Raw genomic sequence first — 9,819 nt, 5'->3', positions numbered from 1 at the left:
CTGTGTCTATGAGTGTGTTTGGTTTCCAATTAGTTATGGTGTTTTCTTGGTCAATATATAACTGAATGTGTGTAATTCTTTCTTATTTTTCCTTCTAATTTACCAACAGTCTTGATTATCCCTGCCCCAACAAGAAAGGAAATGGCTTTCCCCCCTGTTATCCTCTACAATTTCTTGACCTTTCTGATTCTCTCTGATTGTCAATTGTTTGCTTATTCTTTCACTGTTGTCAACGACACTGCAAACTACATTATAATCTGTACATTATCCTCAAGAAGGTTGTCACAATTGTCTGCCTCAAGCCAACTGCTATGACATGGCCTTACATTTTCAATAATCACTGCATTATTATCCAACTCACAAAATTTGTGATCTGTTGTACTCACATTGTTACCAGCATTATCGATATAGCCCGCAGCCAATGATATAGAGCCAGTGCATGAATGCACTGTTTCTAACTCAACTTTTAGTGAATTCAAATTGGGAAGATTAACCTTTTGTTAGGTTAGATTCATTGAGATCTCTGCATCAATAGTAGCATCCTTACTATTTTCTTTTGTACAATTTCATGTTGGATATATTTTTCACATTTAAATGGATTCCATCAGAATCCCTTTCTGTTTCCAAAACAGAAGGTTCGACTTGAAGCAATGATGCATAATCATGCAATGCTACAATAAATAAAAAAACTGTAAGGGATCATTACAGCAGGTAATCTTTCCTCTAACCAGGTCCTCAATGAGGCATGCATGTCTTTCTATTGTCTGCATTCAAGTGGCCATGGAACTTTTCTTTTTCGGTTCCTTTTATGGCAATGTAAGGCATGATATGGATGATGTCCTCTTTACCAATATGAAAAGAAACTGCAACATCTACTACATCAAAATGTATTCCATCTCTTCAATTGCAACTCGTTGTCCATCAATTTTCCCGGTAGGGTCCTGTCGTTCAACAAATACATAATTGCCATCATTAAGATTTCTTGCAAAGCCAACAGTTCTAAAGTACATTATGCCTTTGCCTTCATAATCTGAAAGGATGCTGTGAAATCCGCAATTTGCATTCAATTTGACAAATTTTGAAGCATCATCTGAAGCACCATTCGAATATTTCACTGCAAGCAATCAACCCCCAACCCAAATTTCTACTGAAGTCATTACCTTGTCATTCGCTGGGGCTAATGTTAGAATCAGCAATTTCAGTGTCAAGCTCCTCAACATTTGAATCAACTTTCCTCAGCACATTTATTGCATCTTCGGTTGAAGGTACAAGAGGTTCAGAATTATCACAAAAATTCTGCACGTCATGAACAACTTCACCCTTGTACTCAAGCTGTTTAAACACTATCTTTCTGTAGCTAATATAGATGCTGCATCGATACACTGTTCTTGATCATCTATTGTTTCAGAGCTGTCTTTGATTGAACCAGTTTGAAATGGTGATGTCTATGCTAGTAAACAACTAGTCCGTGCTAAAAGAAATGAGTGGAAAAGCCTACACAAGCATTTAGTACAAAGGGAAAGGTGAAATTATTTGCATTGATTCCTGCTCCTTGCATTTGGTAATAAAAGCTCAAGGGCTTCCCCACAGAACTCATTTCTGGCACTCTTTGATCATCATACTCGACATAAAAATGTTTCCACCTCTATCGCATATTGTCAAACATTTTGAGCACATCCTTCAAAACAACTAACTGCAATTAAACACTCACGAGCTTGGTACTGACAAAGATGTCTGGTTCCAGTCCAATTATGAAAAGGCATGGAGTTGGCTGAATAAAAGCATGTGGAAACCAAAATAGGTAAACCAGCTTCAAATGGAGGATTGGCAATAGTGGTTACATTACTCTTAGAGCTTTTATGCCTCTTCCGTCTGGATCAAAATACTCATCGAGTATAAAGGTGAGGAGGAAATAGGGAGAGCGGATAGGTTAAGGGGAAGTCCTTCCTCATCATTTTGCTCTCTAATTCAATTTTTTTCTTTTATTTATTTTTTGTTTCACATTTGTTTCATTCAACTTTTATATTTGTCTATGTTTTACATGGTTTATTAACCATCATAAATTGGCAAATTACCATTGCATGTACTAAACCTTATACCTATTCATCAATTCATATCTATTTTCAATCAATTAATGAGAATATGGATTAGAGTAATGAAGAATCATACAAATTATATACATAAGAAATTATGCTTTATTCTCTAATAAAAATAGATAAAACAATACAAATATAATCAGCTTTTTTTCCAATCTCTGTCCGCAGTTATACTCACTTTACAACAATAATTCACAACAATAATCATCAAGACATTAAACCTCAGTCCACAGTTATACTCACAACAATAATCATCAAGACATTAAACCTAAGTCCATAGTTATACTCACTTTACAACAATAATAATCAAAACATCAAAGCTCAATATATCACTAGCAAAAAAGCAGTTATACTCACTTTACAACAATAATTCCCAACAATAATCATCAAGACATTAAACCTCAGTTATACTCACAACAATAATTTACAACAATAATCATCAAGACATTAAACCTCATTCCATAGTTATACTCAATACAACAATAATAGTCCACATTTATACTCACTTTACAACAATAATGATCAAAATATCAAAGCTCAACATGTCACTAGCAAAAATTCAGTTATACTCACTTTACAACAGTAATTCAAAACAATAATCATCAAGACATTAAACCTCAGTCCACAGTTATACTCACAACAATAATTTACAACAATAATCATCAAGACATTAAATCTCAGTCCATAGTTATACTCAATACAACAATAATAGTCCACAGTTATACTCACTTTACAACAATAATAACCAAAATATCAAAGTTCAACATGTCACTAGCAAAAATGCAGTTATATTCACTTTACAACAATAATTCACAACAATAATCATCAAGACATTAAACCTCAGTCCACAATTATACTCACAACAATAATCATCAAGACATTAAACCTCAGTCCATAATTATACTCAATACAACAATAATAGTTCACAGTTATACTCACTTTACAACAATAATAATCAAAACCTAGATGGAAAGAATGACAATAATTCTTCAACACCACTAGAGATAATCCCAATTCACTTCTTTTCAAGGAATATATTTTAATATATTGAAATTTTGCTTATCTCTCTCTAAGTAGTCCCTTGTAATCAAATTTTCAATATTTTTTTAAATACTTTTGCATTTATCTCGAACATCCCTCCATGTTGCTCGTTGCATTCGTTCATTAGTTGTTCATAATGCAAAGACTTTTTGCTCTTCATGATGCGGACTATTAAGGCACAAATTTCGTGATGTCTGTTCATATCAACATTCTCAATGACCTTTTTCTTCTCTTTTTTATCTTCGGTTGGGAGTAGGATCTTAATCTTCTCTTTTCTATTTGTAAAACTGTAATTGATTGCAAAAGTATCGCTGCGAGATATTTCTTTTGTATCAGGCTCCTTGAGAAAAATTTTATACTTGGCAAATACAATAGAATGTAGCAGCCTCACAAGATCCTCATCTCTCAAATTCAGTCCAGCTTTGATGTCTAAATAACTCAACTTTTGGGAGCGGTTAAACAATAACAATAAAATTGCATAGTAAGGTGTTACTACCATTTCTATTTGCTCAGCTTGAAACTTGCCAATGACATTACAGGTCCCTGTGGAATATAGCCATGTAAGCTGTCGATGTTGAGTGTATGTAGAATAAAACTCTTTGAATGTGTTCACACATTTAATCATTTCCAAGGGCAACCTAGGTTCAGAAGATTTGAAAGGGGGCCAAAATGTGAAATTCAATACTCTGACATCCAAGTTTATTCCAGGATGGATATTTGGATTATTAGTCACGTATGCCTTGAAGCTAGCTTGGTTCACCTCTGCTTGTAACATATCATTAACCATACTCTCCATCTTTGATGTCAATTGATTACCAATTTGCTGCTTTAGTTTTAACAACATGCTCAGCTCATGAGCATTATCTGTACTTTTATCATACAGTAGTCGACCAGCTAACTTTGTTCTATATAATTCCCCAAAGAGATCTTTATCATTCACATATTTCAGAAATTTAGTGATATTCTCTAGAATACCCTCAATCTCATCGGATCTTAATCCTTTACTACTGCCACCCTTTCTAAGTACCATGTCACAGAGCATGGCCGGGAATTCTTCACTGGTGTTTCCTGCCACTCTTTTATTACAGATTTCTACAAATGTTTCATTTAAAGCTCTATGCAAAAGAGCATTGTGACGAAAGACATGGATAATGTCCTCCACAAACTTGTCCCGCAATTCCAAAACTGTATTTACAAATGCAACTTCTTCTTGCATGCCACCTGTATCCCTTCTCCCGGCCTTATTAGTTATAGCATCCAGATCCCTCATAACTAGTGGAGTGCAGTCTCTAATTACATGCTCTTTGAAAGCATTTACCATTGTTTCCAGACCTTCAGGTACTCTACAAAACAGACTATAAAGCTTTGAAAGATCATGTTTGCTGTCACTCCTAAGAAGGGCACAACAACAAGGACCCAGATTTTCAAGAAGTTGGGTCTTGTAACCTGAAAGGAGTTCATTTGGTACCATCTCCAACAACTTCTCCCTACTCCTGTGCAAATAATGGGCAGCTATTTCCTCCTCACGTTGCATACATTCCCCAGCCTTCAACAGATAATCCATACATGAATTCTGCCCTAAACTCCATGAACCAGCTCTTTGAACATAGAAATCTGCAGTATCTTCCAACAAGGGCACTTCAATTTCATTCGCATATACATCCATTCCAATATCTACAAAAATACCCAAAACTCCTTCCAATAAAGTGCGATCGACCTGCAATCCCCGGCGGTCTTCGCGAATCAGAGTAATCACTGCATCCCTTACATGGATGCGCATTTCACCGAACACAAACTTCCGAAAATACTTCTCTGCAACTTCTGAAACTGAACGCTTTATTTCCTCTCTTGTCAAAAGCATCCTTTCCGAAAAACTGAACATGGTTGATAGGATTGGGACCATCTCCTTGTGAATTCTCCAACGTCTGACAAACTCTCTCACCATGGCCTCGCCTTGCTTTTCCCTTAAAGCTGGCAAAACCCTTGAATTGAAGTAAATTAGAAGTGACAAACTCTCTCACCATGGCCTCGCCTTGCTTTTCCCTTAAAGCTGGCAAAACCCTTGAATTGAAGTAAATTAGAAGTGACTGCTTGTATCTCTTATAGATTTGCTTGAAATTGTTGATTCGTTTTGCCGAAGCACTTCGGCCAGCATGATTATACTGAATCGAATAAACAAGCACGTAATCGTCTACGGACCAGAATTTTCTCTTTTCGAGACTTCCTTCTTCCAGGGTGCTTATTAACTTCTGCATAATGTTATTTAAAACATCCCACGTTTGTTCGACGCTTAATTTTTCCATATCAGCTACGCTCCATTTCTTCGAATCCATAGCTGGTAAAACTGCTGTGTTTTCGTATTATTTGTTTACCCAAAATATATTCCAACAGATATGGAGATGTCATGTTTCACTCAACAATGGTATATATAGATTGGGTAGGATTTCTTTGTAACAATGGTAACGTAATTTGGATCGTTTGTTTTGTTTACTGCAATGATCGGCTTGGATTTCTTTGGGTAAATATTTGAATATTAGGTGTGAAATTTATTATTTATCATTTTTATTTTATAAGGAATGGCGTAAATGTTTGTATATTAGGTGTGAAATTTATTATTTATCATTTTTATTTTATGAAGAATAGGGTAAATGTCTGAATATTGGGTATGAAATTTATTATTTATCAAATTTATTTTATAAAAAGATGTGTAAAATGTGTGTATGTATTGTGTATTGTTTAATGTGAAGTTTTAATTCACTACTTTTAACCTTTAATAATAAACTCAATTGATTATTTTTAGTTATTTTTAATAACAAATTTAATTCATTATTTTTGGCTTTTAGGGTTACTCCATGACCAATAACTTTAAACTTCATATCTTTATTCTTAAGTTTTTAATTATTATTTTTTAATATTAAAAATTTAGCCATAGAGTATTATTTTTAGGGATATTTTTGTTACTTCGGGTTTATTTTTGTGTCTTTACTCATTATTTCTCAACAATCATATGGGTGACATTTTGGTAAATTCTATAACAATACCTTTTTGTATTTACCTCTTGGTCTTTACCTACCATGTACACTTAGTATGGGAGTAGATCTCACATAAAAATGTGAATGTAAATGTAAATATGTAATGTTTAATATTTAACATTTTTAATCTAATGTTTATCTATCAATCTAATTATTATTATGTATAAACATAACATCAATTTAAAATATAAAAAGGTTTAAGAAAAATATCAATAAACCTGAGGTATATTAAATAAATAAATAATTATATTTACTCCGGAGGTATGGTAAATAAATATAAATATAAATAAACTAGAGGTATGGTAAATAAATAAATAAAAACCTTTTTTTTTATATTTACTCAGTAAACCTCTTTATATTTAAGAAAACTCAAAAAAGATGTTTTATTTAGGTGAAGCCTATGGGCCAAATACCATGGGACAAATAATTAATATATTAAATTATTATAATATTAAAGTATTAAATTTAATAACTTCGGATTAATACAATATTAAATTTGTTATATTATAATATATTACAATATATCATGTAATATATTAAGTCTAGATATATATGGGAGGGAAGAACAAAGACATAGAGTGATAGAGGTGGAGAGATAAGGGGAGTGACAAAGGAGAGATGGAGATAAACTGAAGGAGAGGGGAGAGGAGGAATGAAGAGAGAAAAGAAGAGGAATGAGAGAGGTAGAGAAGGGCAAGAGAGGGAAAGGGAGACACAAAGATGGAGGGAGGAGAGAGGGAATGAGAGAGGGAGGGAGATAGTGAGAGGATTGGAGTGTGTAGAGAGAGAGAGAGAGAGAGAGAGGGAGAGAGAGATGGGAGAAGAAAGAGGGAGGTAGAAGTGAGGGAGGAGAGAGAGGGAGGGAAAGAGAGAGAGAAAGTATGGTTAGGGGTGAGATAAAGACACAAAGGAGAGATAGAGAGAATGGGGGAGAGAAGGAGAGAGAAGGAGAGGGAAGTATATAGTAACATACTTGGAGAGAGAGAGAGAGAGGATTAGAGGGAAAAGAGAGAGAGAGAGGATTAGAGGGAAAAGAGAGAGAGAGAGAGAGAGAGAGGAAGAATGAGAGACATGACTTGAGAGATAAGATAAGATAAGATAACATAATTATATTTATGTCCAACTAATGACCACAAAGTAGGTCAAAGGGATTGTTGAGTACAATGATTTCTATATAAAGCGGGAGAATGAAATGGTCTCTAATAAAAGATACAATGAATGAAGTAAATCAACATTTGGCTCTAGAGGAGAAGATCCAGGAGCTAATAGGTCTGAGGATCAGACCCATCTCTCCTAACATCCAAGGTTGAATGAATAACACTGAAGAAACTCAATAAACTATGTTGGACCGATGAAGAGCCGGTGTCAAGTTTAGACTTTCCACTAAATCATTTCCTGGGGTTCTCGCATTGCTAAATGTTGGAGGACTTAGTCCGTCTCTCATGAATAGATCTGAGACAGAACTGCTCTTGAGATCTCGTGTGGCAGGGTTAGTTCCCATGGATCCTCACTGATTTGGAGTTTAGATATGTACTGGTATCAATCGATCTCTTGGTGCCCCTGTCTGAAGGCAGTACCCTGAAAAATGTCGTGATCCTTTATTTTGGGTTTGGTTTGATGGGAGGCTGAAGAATATGTGCTCAAAACCTAAGAGCCTCCTGCATATATAGGGCCAAACATCTCTAATTGGGATACTTGAAAACATCGGCGAGGGTCTGAGAATCTCTTAATAAGCAATGAAACCTTCCTTTGATCTCATAGTAGATAGGGCATCCAAGAATGAAGTGCACCTCGGTCTCCACTTCCTGTAAATGGCATACATAGCAGAGTATTTCTGGTCTATCCACCTAGTGTTCCGTCTCTACCTGAAGTCTATGAGAACCTACTCTGAACTGGCCTAGAGGAATGTAAAGAGCGTGCATTCAGTTGTGAAACATATACTTGGGTCGAACAATGAGCCTGTCTCTCAAATCCAATAAGTGCTAAGCGTAGAAGGCCATATTTGGGCGCAACCGTCTTGGAGGATTGACCCAAGTGACCTGGATGAATTCCCTGTAGGTGTCCTCCCTGATGATCTTGTTTAGCTCTTTTCTAGTAGGTAAAAGGTTACCATGAGCAACTAAGGAAAATCGGAAAGGAGGGAGACGATCCAACTAAATTCCCACTAACTCTAAGAGATTTGAAACTCCTGTAAACCAACATCTGGATTGGCATGAGGGAGTAGAATGGGTAATAGTCTTAGAAGAGAAATATGCCAAGTAAGCATATCGATCCCTACTCTTTATCGATTCTGCAAATCCCTATACACGATGAAAGAATGAAACCAATATGAAGACCATCTCAATTCTAAAGGGTTGAGCTCCAAACTCTACAAGGATGATGTGCTGTGGTACTGTCAGTTTGCACCTAATGATGTGATGGAGAAGAAGAATTTGGACTCTCTCAACTGAAGCCCAATCTAACTCAAGTAAAGACAGTCCCCAAATCCTTAGCCATATAGAACAATGAGACGAATCAAGGTGTCCATGAGGCTCATCTTGGACGAGATGTCCTAGAAGTGATGTTGAAAGAAATGTCTCTCGAGAAGGGCTAAGGATCCATATCCTTTGTTGATCCAAGGCTGAAGCACTGGTCGCAAACTAAAGCGAGGACTTGAGAATTGCACCCTCAAGTAAGTATATGTGCTGGTGATCTCAATCTCCTCCCCTTTGAATAGAAAGTGAAGTTTGAGGTTTTCTTCACCCCATTGAAGATCATAACCTTGGTTTTACCCAGGTTAAACATCAACTGTCAATGATCACAAAACAGATCTAAGTCATCCAGCTGCCTCTGTAATCCTTTTGGGGATGAGGAGAGGAGGACCACGTCGTCAGCAAAGAGTAGAATATATATCAGAACCTGGTGAAGAAGGAAACCATTAGTGTCCTGGATATGTTCGTGTAGAAATGCTTCCAACTCATCAATATAGATCCCAAACAGGGTAGGGGATAGTGGAAAACCATGTTTAACCCCAATAGTTCTTCGGATGAAATTAGACATCCCATGGGGCACGTGAAGACGACCAAGAAAAAATCATATGGGTGCATAATGTCAGTCAATAGGGTTGCAAAGATGCGAATATCTCTTAATATCTAGAGCAAGACCTCCCTCTAAATAGAGTCAAAAGCTTTCCAAAAATCTATGAAACAATAGTAGACTTTCGAAGAGTGATGTTGTGCCTCCTCAATCACGACGCGGAGGTTGAAGATGTGGTCAATGGTCCGATGAGTTGGTCGGAAACCTGCTTGCCCCCTAGCTTTGAGTTGTCTTTGCTCAAGGTCACTACAGAGCTTCCTATGTAGAATGATACCATACAACTTTGAGAACGTGTGGCCCACCATGATTGTTCTGTAGTTATTGGGATTTGAGCTAGAACCTGATTTGTGGATCGGATGGATGATGTGGTGTGGCCATGTTAGTGGAAAACCTTCATGGACGACATGGTTGAAGAGATCAACTAAGTAGCTAACCAAAGCATGGAAATTGTGCTTAAATAACTCTACTTTGCAGCCTTCCTCATTGGCTGCTTTGCTATTGTTCATCACCCAAATGGCCTCTCTAATATCTCTTTCTTAAATAGGTAACAGGAAGAGGGTGGGGAGGTAACATGA

General features: G+C 36.3%; 1 pseudogene; it reads right to left on the bottom strand.

Moving 5' to 3' along the window:
• Positions 1-3,183: 3,183 nt before the first annotated feature.
• On the bottom strand, positions 3,184-4,917 carry LOC149220363 (cullin-1 pseudogene; annotated as a pseudogene).
• Between the last annotated feature and the right edge of the window lie 4,902 nt (positions 4,918-9,819).

Source organism: Pinus tabuliformis, chromosome Q (genome assembly GCF_031772625.1).
Source record: "Pinus tabuliformis cultivar Carrire ecotype Pingquan chromosome Q, CPIR1, whole genome shotgun sequence".
NCBI lineage: Eukaryota > Viridiplantae > Streptophyta > Pinopsida > Pinales > Pinaceae > Pinus > Pinus tabuliformis.
This window is presented reverse-complemented; position numbering and strand designations above follow the sequence as displayed.